A 15,460-nucleotide genomic window follows, 5' to 3' on the forward strand; every position below is an offset into this window, starting at 1 on the left:
TTCATAAAAAAGTGAACACTTACTTGGTCTCAGTCACAGACTTTCCAATAGAAGCCATTGTGGAGTTCAGCAACTGCAGGTCCTAGAAGTGGGGAAGGAATTTTAAAAGAGAAATTGAATTACAATACAGAAGGAATGGCTGAGGGTTCACTGAAATATATAAATACACAAATTCCAAAGACTGAGTCCATATAGAAACAACTACTTTTCATTTTCAGTATAAGAAAAAAAAAACATTATCTTCCAAAGCATCATAAAATTGTCCCTTCTTCCAGACTCTACTTCTCTCTTGTAGTAGTACAGCAGACCTTTCCAGGTGAGCAGATCACAGAGTCCGAAATGAGCTTCCTCCATCAAGCAAAGTACCTGAACATGACTCTGTCTTCATAAAAGCGCCCCTGTAATAAAGAAATTAAATCCAAAATCAAGAGGGCAGTTGCCTACTGAAATACAAGAAGTCATCAATTTTAACCTAGCAACACATTAAAGGCTGCATCTATACAAGTGCGATTCTAGAAATGCTCACCAGATTACGTTTTAAGAAGGAACTGCGCCTCAGGTTCCGCCAAGATCTTAACTTGGATGGCAGGATTCAGAGTCCGGAGAGCGGACTGATGGCGAACGGAGGGTCCACATACTGTGGATCCCTCAGTGATCTTCCGCGTATTCAAACCGCCAGCGTGTGACTCCCCTGTCCCCGTGACCTCATTGCTCTGCTCTCTCCTCTGTGCAGCCGAGCCCGACTCACGGTAAAGTGAAAAAAAAGATGCCCTCAACGTGAGATTTACTCTGGAGCGAGGATAGATGTTACCTTTTTATCATTGAACAGGATGTATGTAATGTGGCGACTAGGTTCAATTTTGTATCCTCTTTAAAAGATTAAGGACTGGGGTGAGCGTGATTTACCACCCTTTCAGCTAAGAACCCGACGTGCGGACCGTTTAAGCTGCATAGACTCAGTCGTTTAACTCTTCTCCATTAGCAGGGTTAAGGTTAAAGAAAAAAACATTGCTGACTTCTTTTTTTTTTGCCAGCCGCTAGCGCTGATTAGCAAGGTTTGTATTTCATGTTTTGCAAGTTGCATCCATTTTAAGAAAAACAAGTCGCATTAAAGACAGGAAATAAATACTTGCATTTAATTAAGTCTAGCCGTAGGCGGTTGTCCATAATGACCAGTTCTGTTCGAGAAGACAGAACAAAAAAGGCACCGCTGGGATTCGGACCCAGGACTTCCTGTTTACTAGGCAGGCGCTTTAACCAACTAAGCCACGGCGCCCCAGGAGCGCTGTCCTTTTGCAGCCACTTGGACACACCACTCAGACACATCTGCATTCGGTGTGTGCTCCGCCTGCTCGCTGAGCAAGTTGCCACCTTTTTCCTTTTTATGTAGAAGCCTGTCACCACCCCAAAAGAGGAAGAATCTAAACACGAAGCCTCTTTGTATACAAACTGGCTGAATGAAACTGATAATGAGGGGGATATGAGTAATTTGTGGTATAAATTTATAAATCATACTGTAAAGTTAAAGAAATTTAATGCATCTTGTTATATATGTGCTTTAATGCCTCATTCTACAGCCTCACCCATGCGACTTTTTATGAAATGTACTCTTTTATTAATATCACGTTAGAAGGCTTAGACGCTATCAAACAAGAATTAAGGGGAGTTCGATTAATGGCACTTCAGAACAGGTTCGTGCTGGACCTTCAAAATGCAGCATCTGGAGGAGTCTATGCTTTAGTAGGAGACTCCTGTTGTACATATATTCCAGCTAATGACTATGATTACGGAAATCTTACGCTCGCTATTCAGCATTTGAAAGAACTAAAAGACAAGGTGAATAAAGAGAGAGGCATAAAAGATACACCGGCTTTTCTCTCCTGGTTAGAATCACTGTTTGGGCCAGGGGGAATGTTTTTCTTTTAAGTTACTAACACCGATTATAGGGGCTGTGATAATTGTCTTCCTGTTTTTATGTTGCTGTATTACATGTATTATTCCAATGCTTCGAAATATGGAAATATGGTACCTAGGGGGATAAACTGTTCATCCTTCCAGTCTGGAGAATTGGCAGCTGTCTGACATCAGTAAGTGATCCTTAAAAAATTAATAGTTCCATGACAGTGTGCATCACCAGAAAATCAATTTCAATGCATTAAAACTCTTGTTATCCTTCTGATCATTGAAGTGTCATTGCCCCAGCACTGTATACTCTTACTTTTGACGCCTGTCTGAAGTTGGATCCATTTCTAAGAATGGTGACTCACATATCCTCATGCTCAACTTTGGCTCAACCACACAAACTATGAAGTTAATCATCTGCTTTTGCTCCAAGATTTATGTTACTAGGCTCTCTCCTGGGGATCCGCGTGTTCAAACATTGCCCTTATTGTGGATGATCCATGACAGAATTCAGGGAATTCAGAATTCTGATACCTCAGCTCAGATTCTGACTGGGCAGACTGTCATTGCCTGGTGTGAATGTGTGCATATATGTTTTTGTGCATGTTCTGTGGCCTGTTGTACAGTACATCACAAATGAAAGGGAAATGGAAAACTAAAATAAGACTCAAGTGTTTTATCTTTCATTAACAGTGTTTCATTAGTATCTGTGCTAGATCCTGTCATCCACTGCTTACCACGACAGGCTCTAGCACAGGATAGCAGCTAATACATTTAACAATCTCACTGCACAATGTTGTATATTCAAGGGCTGATCTTCTGTACTTTTTCTTTCACTTTTCATTTCCTAGAAACTCAGTCCTGCCAGGAATAATCTGAGAACAAAATCAATCTGAGTGAAAATCTAAGCAGAGGAAGATTGTTTTACAGAGTCAACAAGGTCTAATTCAAGGTCATCAGCACTAACAACATTCTCTCTGGAGACAGGCGATAAGAAAATTGAAAGTGTGTATTGTTACACAACAGCAGAGACTATGAGTTATGCTATCATGAGAGTGGTGATGGATTTTTTTCATTGCTTAGTTTTGCAGGTTCTGTACATTTGAACATTCAAAGTGACTAAAGTAAAGGAGTTTTCCCTTTTTACCACATAATTCCCAAAGATCAACACTAATAGAAAGCCTAATTCCAGCCAAGATTCAATTACTGTCTCTCAGGCATCCCAGCAGTGGATTTCATGACTTCAGACAGCCATCTTTATCAGTGGAGAACTCAATGCTCTGAGGTTTACTGGCAGAGTCTCACACTGGGTAATATGTTGGTAAATAATGTCCTATGGAATTCTACTATTGATAAATTCTACTGTGGAACTGCGATGTGTCCTAAAAAAATCTTCTATGATAGTGGTACAGTCCATCACACCCCACCTACAGCCTTTAAAAGAGAAAAAAAAACTGACAACAACAAAGTAAGTCTGTGGTGTAATCAACTAGGTTTTGCAAACATACTTAACCTCTTCCAGCTACCAACATTACAAATGCTGTTTACACATTAGATGGTTATTTTTTGGCTTCTGATATTATGGTGGAAAAAGAGCCCTGGAATCTTTGTAGAAGGACAAAAGACGGAAAGAACAGGCAGTTTTACCATGGCGAAGAGAAGGGAAATATTGGAGAGAGCTTTTTTCATACACTTTTTATCATTGTTTTTCCAGCCCAACAATGATCAACAAATATGGGCAGGCGTCCTGTGCCAAATCCAATCTACCTTTCTTCCAAGCATACAGGAATGTCAGTGAATTAAATATTGACATGAAAATACCCAAAAATATGCAATCACACATATGCAGTTTGAGCAAACATAAGACAATACCCAAGTACCACAAACAACCAGGCATCATTAGCAGTTCAGGTGGGGAGCTGTGTCAGCATGCGTAGGCTGCAAAGAAACAAGTAATAGGTCTATTCCATGCTTAAAAGAGAAGAAAGAAAACACAACATTTCAGCCGTGGAGCCCTCACACCTGAAGAAGGCTCCACGGCCGAAACGTTGTGTTTTCTTTCTTCTCTTTTCATCTAGTGTCATTAGCCAGTTCCTGTCAAAATAAAATAGAAATGGATAACATTCTAGAGAGAGTTTGAAATACCAAGGTACAATTTAAACTATATTTCTTCCACTACAACCACAATATTTTGGAGAGATCGCTGAGCCTAACTGTTCTGGCATGTCCGTTAGCCTCCGTCCTGCTTCAGCAATGAATGCAACGGGGCACATTCTGAGGGAGATGCGGTCAATCAGGTTGCAGGAAAACCACGCTATGCTTTTTTTTGAGATCCTGAAAAGGACAGAGGGGCCATGTATATGTGTGCAGCTGGATATGTAATTGCAGGTGGCGTAGCAAATTCTGCTGAAGCCCCACTGCCTGGTGTGGACGGTAGCTGTGCATGTTGCAGCAGAATTGTGCATGTGAGATCAAGGGGGCATGTCATGTGTTTGAGCACTTCACTCCCTTCCGGAACCACGTGATTCCCTGAGTCCCAAAAATTTGTAAGTTCTTTGGATGACCTGTGGACCGATCTTTCACGATGAAGAATTCTTTAAGAAGAATAGATCTCGGCCCACCATCCCAATGCCTCCATCTCAAAACAGCAACCTCCCACTGCCCTTAGTCTGCAAGGCAGTCCTTTCAAGTGCAATGATGACGCCGGGACCTTCGTTGCCTATTGTACGAGCTGAACTTTTGTGCTCATCAATTCAACGCTCTTTCCATCAACTCATCTTGTCTTTTGACGCTTCGTGTTTTGTGCTCCTTTGACTATCGGCATATCGGGTGACTGCAAACACTGAAGTTCTTGCTTACGGAGTGTGGAACAGTGTTTTCAAGTGATCGCTGTTCTGTCATGTTGACGCCGAGTGAATCTTTCTTTGGCAACATGGGCAGGCTGACAGCAAAAGTAATGGCAAATTTCTTGACTTATTTCTGAATGTGAATGTTCTTTAGAAAAGGGATGCGGCGTTGCTTCTCCCCCGTGTAAAGGTCATGCATTCCAGACGTGGTTATGAGCGAACAGTTGCCGCAAGTGTTTGAAAAGAGCAAGAGAGGAAGCAGCCCTGCCCCGTGTGAGGATCAAACTCAGGACCTTCAGATGATGAGACTGACGCGCTACCAACTACGCCAACGAGGCCAGCTGCAGTACACAGCCGGAAAGTTTGCCTCATATGGATTTCAGTCACCCGTTCCCTAATCTTTAGACGCCCTCTGCTGGATGTTGCATTTGCCTTTTGATCTCACCGATACTTTTTTGGTCTGTTTCTGTTGCGAGTCCGTTTTTCAGATCTCACCTAGCACAAGTCTCTCTGGCTGAAGTGGCCTCTCTGCTTCAGCATCGTGCCCTCACTCAGCCATTAAAAACGTCACTCGGACTTCTGACATGCTGACATGAAATGTCAAGAGAGAGTGGCGGAGACGCTTAAGGCAGAGAGAAGATGAAGAGGGGGCGTGGCTGCGAAATGATTGACAGCTGCATGACGCTCTCCATGCAAGGCATGACCACAGGCTAAAGGACACCTTTCGGCACATCAAGCTCTAAGCACACACCTGGAGGACGTGGGAAATGATCCCGCTACCTCTCGCATGCAAAGCGAGCGCTGTACCATGCAAGCTAACCCCCCTCACTGGGGCTCATGCCTCAGTGTCGCCTAGTGCCGCTTGTTCCCCTCTTACCGGGTGCAGTTCACTGCCCTTCGTCTGCAAGGCAGTCGTGTAATTGCGGCTTTCTTGACTTATTGATGAAGGTCTGACTGGACGAGCGAATGACGCCTCTCCCCCGTCCTCAAGCTCGCTGACAGAATAAAATGGAAAGTGCTGCCGTGGCTCATTGGTTTAGGGGTATGATTCTCGCTTAGGGTGTGGGAGGTCCTGGGTTCAACTCGCGGATGAGCTCTTGTGTGCTCTTTTTGTCCTCGTCCACAAGACTGGGAACTGATATCCACATCACCTTGCAGCATCTGCTTATGGCAAACGATGGAATATGACTAATGACTGAACGAGCCTGGTGAATACTCATCACGTGGCACGATGAGAGCGTGCAGTCAGCTGTCCAAGGCAGCAACCTCATTGCTCGTTCAAAAGAACACGTACTGAAAACTCATCACCACTATGTCGTAAATGAGCACCGCGATCGCTTGTTGTCATGCGTCCTTACTTGGGAAATGCAGAAGCAAAAACTGCCCTCTCTCAGCCACCGAAACGTGTGCGGCTCGCCTTGCACTCTCTGCGCCTCGCATATTTATGGAGCTGTCTGCTCTTCTTTCTGTTGAAGTACGCAAGTTACAGGGCGTACTGCACACTATGATGTGCTCAATGACAGCTTTCAAGATTTGAAAACTATGAGCTTGATGGCTCAAGTCGAACGAATGTAGTTGTTACGCAATTGATGATCAAACGCACGTATTCTAACGATTCGTGAGAGTATGTTCTAAAGGTCCCTGGCTCGATCCCGGGTTTCGGCATTTTGTTTCATCGCACCCTTTGTTCCTCTCTCCAGCGCCCCCTGCCTAAAGTGACGCTTCCCTTTTTCAGCCCGAAATGCAAGCGAGACACCAGCAGCTGTCCCTGCAGGTTTCCGTAGTATAGCGGCTATCACGTTCGCCTGACACGTGAAAGGTCCCCGGTTCGAGACCGGGCGGAAACAGCCTCGTTTTGCACGCTCCTGTACTTCACAGAGGTATTGAGCGACCGGTCATTTGTTCCCAATGTATTTCCGGTGCCTTCATGCACTCTTGTACCAAACGCACGTTCCTTCTGTATGCGGAGCCGATCATTTGCAATTGGGCTGTGCCGACAGATCAGGACGAGCTCTGTCGGCTCAAAAGCAGCGCAGGACCTGCAAGAACAACAGAAAGATTAGCATCCAGCGGGGGCTTCTTAGTGAGCCCAAGATCTCAACAAGAATCGGCTCCAGCAACAGGGCTGGGCGCATTGTTCCATTCTCCGACCACTCTCGGTGTAAACAAGTCCCTCCTGGTCTCTGCTTGAATTGCACTTTCCTGCGTTTGCTTTGGTGTAACTGGCTTCCCCTGCATGGGCGAATGTGAAGAAGATCCTTAGTAAGTCATTGAAGAAACCCGAGAAGAGGTCGGAGTGGTCTCTGTCGTTCATCAACGATCCAGTCAGGCAGTACTCCTCTGTAAAGCGCCGTTCGTTCACATCAATTGGCTTTTTTTTGCCTTCATTCGTGCAAGTAGTAAAAGCAGACGCCCCTATTCTGCCGTGACCCGGATTCGAACCGGGGTTCTTGCGGCCACAACGCAAAGTACTGACCACTATACGATCACGGCGAGTTACCGATACACACGTGGCAGGGCGGAAAAGGCTGTGCTCTCTTCGTGTGACATAATTCGGGAAAGTCCTGACGTTGCATTTCAACTGAGCCCCAGTATACATCGACCCTTCGACACTCTGAGTGACAACTCTCTTGCGTGTTTTCTCATATTTATGTAGTTTGCTTGCATGATGCCCGGAACAGCAGGGTTGTGCACTCCCATATGGTCTAGCGGTTAGGATTCCTGGTTTTCACCCAGGCGGCCCGGGTTCGACTCCCGGTATGGGAACGTGTCAATTTTGCCTCCTGCTTTCCAAAAGATCAGCACTGTGTACGAAGGAGCCGCATTAAAACTACTCAACGTGCGAGAAGAGGGGGCGCTTGTTTCCAGCCGAAACTTCTCGCGTGTGAGACGAGCTGACCATCGCTGCAGGAGGTGGGAGGGTCACTCTGGTAGACAGGGCTGACCTTCGGCAATAGGATTTATACTCTCCAATATGATATTTGCACTTTCTGGAGAGGCGATTTTCTCCACTTCAGTAGCCCGATTTCGTCGATTGCATGGAGAGGGCTGTAGAATGTGGCGCCGTCTTTCCTGCTCCGTCCATGACAGGCGTGCTGGTCTCTGGAGAGAGAGCACGCTCCATCAGCGCACCCCAATAAAGGCACTGGAAGCAGCTGAATCGCATTGGCGAAGCTCAGCGCTGGGCCGCTGGGCACATCTGACCACAGTTTCCGTAGTGTAGTGGTTATCACATTCGCCTCACACGCGAAAGGTCCCCGGATCGAAACCGGGCGGAAACAGACCAGACTTCTTCTGTCGCCACGCACAAAAGGGGATTGGGGATTCGCCTAGCGCTGTGATCGAACAGACCCCCTCACCTCTTAGTGTGGCGGGATTATATTTACTATATTTATTATACACGTGTAAATTAATTACTGCGAAAATAATTTACTTCGTACACTGTGCAGAGTGCCGTATACTCCTAGTGTTAGATGTGTTTTCGACGTTATATATGCATTTATTAATGTCGTCGATTTTACGGTTGCAATTCGACGTTGATTATACGTCGAGGCGACGTATATATACGTATAGCCGTATTTTCGCCGTGAATATACGTATATTCGACGAATCAATGCCCACAGCTTGGCATACAAGGGTTTTGCTGAGGGGGTCTTGCCACCTGCCTGAAAAAAAACAGTAAAATGTTTGAGTGCCTATAGAGTTTCTATTTCTATTTTCTTGAGAAAAGTTGATACCATTTCCTGGAAACCCCGTCCCCCATCAGTGCGCGGTGCCTGGGGAAAAATCTGTAGGGGGGCGTCTGAAATTCTGAGCGGGGGTGATATTTCGGTTGAAACGGAGCTGTACGGTGCAGCTACCCAAATGAAATCTCGCAGCTATGCCATTGATTAGTGCTTCATGATAGAAGATATCGACTAGCAATCTGGTATTTGCGATGAAGTTCAGTTTCACATTTTTCGTCACTCTCACTGGAGAGTATTGCCTGGAGCGAAAAGTACCATAAGCGTTCATTTTTGCAGCTACATGGACGTTCTGAATCGTTAAGAAAAAATGTTGTAAAACCAACAGAAAGCACAGACTGCTATAACTAGTCCTAGTTATATAACGATTTTAAGTATAATGATAAACTACTGCAAGGAATCGGTCCACCTGAGCAAACAGGATCGTAATGTTGACACTCAATAACGACACTGATATGTGCAGTTCCTGGACGGATAGCCCTCCTGCCCATCAAACAGACTGAGTGACTGTTCCTGTCATTTAGTGTTGTCTGACCATTGACAAAGTACAACTATTTTTTTAGGGCGCAAATTAAGTTAGGTAAATCTTTTTGCCCCAAACTGAAGGGGCAACATTCCCCCCTCCCCCCGTGATGCCAGGCCTGTCCCCATCCTATTCCATAATGTCATTATATATAATACCATACAACAGTGACCGATCCTTACTAACTACATGTGTTAAAATTGCACATCAGCTCATAGCAGGGGGCACATAGCCGCGATGTATTATCAATGTTATATTTCAACCATAATATCGACAACATTAATAAACGCATACGTTGAGAAAATATCGAACCCAGCATATTTTCCGGTTATATACCACAATGCATTGCTAGTATTCGTTGGTCACAATTTTGGACACGTTTTTCAAACGTAGAAGTATATCCGCAAATATCTCAGCAATCCTCTTTTGACGAGTAAGTATGAACAATAATAATACTATCTGAATACATACAGATCTTTCTTAATATTATTTTGATTAAAATAGTACGTGAATAAGCAAAAAATGGCACATAAAATAGTGTGAATGGGGAAGATGACACAAAATCGTTTTGCCGTTTCTCTATTCTTATTCTATGTTGTACTTTCAAACTTTGGGTACTCTTTAATTAGGACAGACTTTATTGCTCAACTGCTATGATGCAAGCCAAATTTTATACATTTATTTCAGTTTTGAGCTTAGTAAACCGTTCACTTTTTAGATTATACTAAAGAAGATATTAATCATCATTTATTTGGGAAGTAATATTATATAATTTTCTCCTAGCTGCGGTGCTGAAGTCCCACCCTACATCAACAGAAAAAGAAATAAAGGAGCATGCAATGTGTTACTTGAAGAATGCATATGAAAGGCAGGGGGCCAGGAGATCTGGACACTGAAAATAATAGGTTTTTGGTTCTAACTGTTAGGACAATTAGGCAGGGTTTGCAAATAGTGGAAAAAAATCATCTTAACTTCCATTGTAATATTTTTTTTTCTTGGAAATATAGAAGTTGTACATTTTAAAATGTATATTTGAATCAAAATGTGGTTTTGAGTTAGTGTGTTAATGTAATTAGTTTTGTGTTTGTCATTACTATACTGTATATTGCCATGTTACCAGAATTTGTAGCTGAAGTTTAAGACTAGTTGTGTTTTTTATGATTATTGCCCATATGTTGATTGTTGATTGATTGTATACAATGTATAATTTGAAATACATATGTTTCAGGTGTGAGTGTGTATTTTCAGAATACATTTCTAAATCTAATCATTGGCTTGGTTTACTTGTTTCTACACCTATAAAATCTATCTTTGATGTATAATAGACCGCTACCCATATACGTATAATAGACCTCTAACCATATACGTATAATAGACCTCTAAAGTTATCCGTATAATAGACCTCTAACCATATACGTATAACAGACCTCTAACCATATACGTATAATAGACCTCTAAAGTTATACGTATAATAGACCTCTAACCATATACGTATAATAGTCCTCTAAAGTTATCCGTATAATAGACCTCTAAAGTTATCCGGAACTCCAACCATATATGTATAATAGTCCTCTAAATTTATCCGTATAATAGAACTCCAACCATTTATGTATAATGAACGTCTAAACATAGACGTATAATTGACGTATAACTTTAGACGTATATTAGAATTTCATTCTAGACGAATTGTAGACCACATTTAGACGTATAAGGTATGCGTTTAATAGACGTATATTATACGTCTTTTGCCCACTGGGTGGGCTCCAGATGCACATGGAAGCAATCAAGTGTTTCATCCGAGCTGTTTCAAAGACTGCCCAAGAGCTTTCCTTTCACAGAGGCGCAACGATTAATGATGGGGGTGCACCCTTCAATGCGCCTTACGACTCTAGGGAGTGATTGAGACGATTCGTAGCGTGTGCTCATTTCTCTCTATTCCCCGTGTTGCAGTGGTAGGATGACGTATATTACTGCTTCGACACGTAACGGCATTATAATCACGTGCAGGAGCTGAGGGCTTTAGTTTTGTTTCGTTTTCCATGGCGTTCGTAAGCGCGCAAATCAAAGGCAAGTCCTGCGTCTAACACGAACGTAAATGCTTTTGAAAGTGCAGTGTGGTGCAGCTTGTAAAATCCTTGTCCACATTTGTGGTTTGTTGATGTTTGTTCTGTCTGCCAAAGTTGCATTTTGACATCCGGACGGGGGGACTTTATCATTTGAACGTGAAGCCAGCCTTAAACCCTCTGAGGTGTGTCTGTCTGCCGGCACGTATCTTGTGAAAGGTATTTTTTTTTAACGGAGAGCAACTTTAAAAAGGTATCCGCAGCCACCTCGCAGTCCGTGTTTGATTATAGGAGGAATGCGGCGGCAGCGGGCTCGCTTTTGTCGTGGTCGAGTGGTTAAGGCGATGGGCTCGAAATGCGTTGGGGACTCCCCGCGCAGGTTCGAAACCTGCCGACTACGGCGTCTGCCACATGTCGCCTTGTGCCTGCGCGGCAGAGGCGAAGTGCCGCTTCTCCTTTCCTGGTACTATAACAACGTGAAATCGCTTGGACCCGCTGCCATGGACATCAATTCTTCAGATAACCACACACTTTGCCTTCGCACCTCTGGTGCTCTGCTTATGCCTTTGAAAACCTAATGAATAAAGCTGAAAGAACCGACACGATATGTAGGTGCTGGTAAAGCACGCAGTAAAGAACTGTTAACAGCAAGGGTTTCAGTGGGTTAACTGAGGAGAAGGCGTGATCGCTAATTGTTGACTTTTTATTTGGTGTTAGAAACACTCTTACTGTGCATGACGTGCAACAAATGTAGCCACAGAAATTGCATCACGCTTTCATGTATGCTATTGCAGACACCAACGTTGCCTAGATAGAAAACCGAAATAGCCGTGGGTTTGCTTGCTGGTCTGAAGGATCTCTCTTCGAATCTCTATCATTTGTCAATGGAAGTAAAAGGCGCTGCAATCTCATACGTTCAGAATCAAACCCGCAGCTGTTGTTCGACTTTATTTCTTGACTAATTACAACTGATTGTCGCATGAGCAGTTACATAAACTTGTCTGGTATATTTGAACACAAATGCCGTTCTTCAATTAAAACTAACAGTACATTGTCAGGGACATTCAGTTCTATACTTATTTCAGAAGGGAAATAATGTACAGGCCGCTACCCTCAGGGGGGAAGTCTGTCCCAGATATTGCTACGAAGCTGCTGTGCATTTTCCTGGCCTCTGTGCTGAGAGGCTTTGCAACAGCACCTGCAGCGCGTACCTGGACTTATTTTTCCAGGCTCTGGGTAGGTAGGGAGGAGTTCAGAGTGTGGGGTGTCAGACCCAAGCTGGACGTCCCACTCTCTGACACATGCCCTGCAATTTATGGGACAGTTTAAAGTTTTCTAAGATCTCACCCAATTGGCCATATTCCCCTCCGAGATGTCAGCGTCCAAAAACTGGAAGATTTCGTTGCACCCAAGAATAATAGGCAGACCCCTGTGGGCATTTTAACATCAGCCCAAACAAGGAAGGTGTGGAAACACACATCCTCTAAATTTCTGTGCAACATTAACAGAGATTTAGCCTGGAGTGTCTTCCACCAGTGCTTACCGGTACGAACTTTCTTGTACCGTAGGGGCCTCACCCCCAGCCCTCGCTGCGTTAGGGTGGGCTGCGGCGAGGAGGAGACTGTGACCCATCTCCTGTGGTCCTGTTTTTTTGCTAAGGCCTTCTGGGCTCAGTTTGAAGATTGGTTGCTGGCTCTCTCGCCCCAATTTACCCTGACCGCTGCTTTCGTCATATACGGCATCTCTCCTGTCAAACTTCCTCCTGACGTGTTTGACAGGATCTGGGCCGTGGTGAACAGTGGGAAAGACGCCCTGTGGAGAGAGAGGAACATGGGGCTGTTCAAAGGCATCGAGATCCCAGTCAAGGCAGCAGGTAGCCTGGCCCTGTTCATCACCCAAGAGAACTATTACCTCAGAGATCTGTGGAGAGAAGGGAGGGAGGAAGCAGAAAATCTGTGGGAAATAGAGAGCATAGGTCAATATCTCAAGAGACTGTGAAAAACATTATCATGTTTAAGTAAAGAATGTGATTTGCACCAGAAAAAAAGAAATTGTTACTATGTAACTGTTACCGTGTCAAAATGTAATGAGATGTGATCATATATACTGTTTTAAGTATGTATATTAATGTAAAGCTTTCTGATTTGTGATGTCCTGTATTTTATTGTGAAAAGAAAATAAAGTTCTTAAAAATCGAAAAATCGAAATCGGTTCACCCAGGGCGAGCCTTGGCCATTGCACTCCGGCTGTGCTGACCCCTGCAAATTCCCCAAATGGGGGAATCTCGACTGCATAATTTCTGGTAGTGGGGGACTGCGTTCGCGCTCTCCCCTGATGTGCTTGGTCCAAAATCAGATACGGGAGGGTTAGGACACCACGAGCTGCGTGGCTGCGGAAGGATCCCGGTTCGACAGGAGTGGATGCCGCTGCTGGTTCTCGCTGGCTTTTAGTTAGGGGTCCGGAGAAGCATCTCAAGCTAGTTCCACTACTCCTTCCGGACGTTCATTCCCTTTTCAAAGTCAGTCGTTTTGCTGTAGTCTGCGTTCTTTAGGCTGATTATCGAGGTTAGCCTTTATTTGGTCATGGGGGGCCTCGGTACTGTATGCTGAGTCTAAAGACAGTTTCACCCGTTTTCTGATTGCTCGGTTCTGTACCAGTGCAGACATGTCAAACAGTGAATGGCTGTACCTCTATTGTATCCGTGCTCAATGAATGAAATCGGTAACAAATGAATATATGTCTAGTTATACGAAAAACGAGTGGTTTATCGACTCATCTTCATTTGCAGATTTAGAGGCAGCTTCGATATTCGTTTTACAGACGGGGTTTTTTTTTTGGAATATGGGTCACACACATGCCACAGCAACAAAACATCTCTAGAGATGAGGCTATAGATCACCTTTCCATCCTGCAGGTTTTCCTCCCAAAGCCTACGGCACCAACGGTGACCCCTGCTGGCCGGGAGAGCAAAAGCTTACAGCACCTGGTATTCCCAGGCAGTCTCCCATCCAAGTACTAACCAGGCCCGACACTGCTTAGCTTCCGAGATCAGACGAGATCGGGCGTGTTCAGGGTGGTGTGGCCGTAAGCAAAACCCCCAGCGCCTGACTCGCTACTTGAAGCTGTGTGTGGCGGGGGTTCCGTGCCCCCCGAGCGGGACTGAAGGATCGTTCGTGTGCAACTCTTTGGAAAGGAGCTGCTTTCCAAATCGCATTGCGTGCCTGGATGTTGGCGAATGCGCTCCCTTGTGTTGGCTCGTCCCGCACTGGAGGAGGACAAACAATCTGCACGGAGGAGCACCAGGCAAGTCTTCACCAGACAAAAACCTCCAGTGCACAGCACTCTGGAAACATTTCGGGGCTTTCGCGTGTTTATTTCAGCACGTAAAGCGCACCGGTCCAACACGTCGGCCGGGCGCGCGGCGCCTCCGCCCTCTTGTGGCCTTGCGGCGTCAGAGCAAGAGGCTCCTTCTCGCTGCCCTTCCGCTGTGTTGCAGGGCCCCGAGAGGGAACCCGGAGCGCGCACTTTGTGGGGGGCGGGGGACCGCGTTCGCGCTCTGCCCCCGGTCTCTTGCGCGAGTACTAAATCTCACGGACAGGGGGGCCTCGTCATTGATTGTTACAGGTGAGACGGGGATTAGGAGGAGACCCCGACTGATGGGTAAAGGGGAGCACTAACACCAGAGGGACACCCCCGGCGTCTCTTTTTGAGAGACGCCCTGGGGTTTCCTAATGGCCAAGGAGGGTCGGGACCTCGGTTTGACGCCTCCCCCGAAGGACGGCGCCTGTTTGTGCAGCAGAGTGTCGCCATCAGGAGGCTGGGGCGTAAGAGAGCCACACAGCCCGCAGGGTGAGCGCTCCCTACTGGTCCCAGTCACACCTCTTGCAGGAGCAGCAGCAACCGGAGCTTTTCCGGGGGGGAATCTCCCATCCGGGTGCCGGGCAGGCTCACACCTGGTGGGCTGCCCCGGGGGTGAGCCCAGTCGAGAGTCGCAGGGCCAGATCTAGTCACCGGGGAGAAACGATACAAGTGAAGGATTGCTCGGCTCTCGGCACTTGAAAAGACCGACAAATGTCTCGTTCCCGCCGGAGCTGAATGTACCCGCATGTGTGGTGTCGTCTTCTTCCCCCGCCCCGCTGTGTTTGCTGTATAGTCTCTGAAGCCGGCCCCCCCGAGACGAGACGGGCTGTTCCTGTGCCCCAATTAACACTTTACAGGTGCCATTCCCCGGCATTGTGGCCATTGTCGGTGCTCACACGCGATAAGATAAGGCGGAGGAGAGCGGGGCATGCCCAGCGGCAGACATTCAAGGAGGGGGCAGTGCGAGGTGAGGTGAGGTGCGACACGCCGGAGCCCCGACGCAGCTAATGCGGAGCACTTGTT

At 45.7% G+C, this 15,460-nt stretch overlaps 7 non-coding genes across 7 annotated transcripts; 4 read left to right on the forward strand and 3 right to left on the reverse strand.

Annotated features, from left to right (window-relative positions):
- Nucleotides 1–5,013: 5,013 nt before the first annotated feature.
- trnam-cau (transfer RNA methionine (anticodon CAU)) lies at nt 5,014–5,086 on the reverse strand. Its single transcript has one exon. It is a non-coding gene; the product is annotated as a tRNA-Met (tRNA).
- A 1,436-nt stretch (nt 5,087–6,522) lies between these two features.
- Nucleotides 6,523–6,595, forward strand: trnav-gac (transfer RNA valine (anticodon GAC)). Its single transcript has one exon. It is a non-coding gene; the product is annotated as a tRNA-Val (tRNA).
- Nucleotides 6,596–7,169: 574 nt separating this feature from the next.
- Nucleotides 7,170–7,241, reverse strand: trnah-gug (transfer RNA histidin (anticodon GUG)). The gene has a single exon. It is a non-coding gene; the product is annotated as a tRNA-His (tRNA).
- A 201-nt stretch (nt 7,242–7,442) lies between these two features.
- trnae-uuc (transfer RNA glutamic acid (anticodon UUC)) lies at nt 7,443–7,514 on the forward strand. The gene has a single exon. It is a non-coding gene; the product is annotated as a tRNA-Glu (tRNA).
- Nucleotides 7,515–7,956: 442 nt separating this feature from the next.
- Nucleotides 7,957–8,029, forward strand: trnav-cac (transfer RNA valine (anticodon CAC)). The gene has a single exon. It is a non-coding gene; the product is annotated as a tRNA-Val (tRNA).
- Nucleotides 8,030–13,251: 5,222 nt separating this feature from the next.
- On the forward strand, nt 13,252–13,411 carry LOC148643006 (U1 spliceosomal RNA). The gene has a single exon (XR_015929151.1). It is a non-coding gene; the product is annotated as a U1 spliceosomal RNA (small nuclear RNA).
- A 637-nt stretch (nt 13,412–14,048) lies between these two features.
- On the reverse strand, nt 14,049–14,167 carry LOC148643007 (5S ribosomal RNA). Its single transcript, XR_015929168.1, has one exon. It is a non-coding gene; the product is annotated as a 5S ribosomal RNA (ribosomal RNA).
- Nucleotides 14,168–15,460: the final 1,293 nt, after the last annotated feature.

This window comes from Lepisosteus platostomus, chromosome 22 (assembly GCF_059453375.1).
Source record: "Lepisosteus platostomus isolate fLepPlt1 chromosome 22, fLepPlt1.hap1, whole genome shotgun sequence".
Lineage (NCBI taxonomy): Eukaryota > Metazoa > Chordata > Actinopteri > Semionotiformes > Lepisosteidae > Lepisosteus > Lepisosteus platostomus.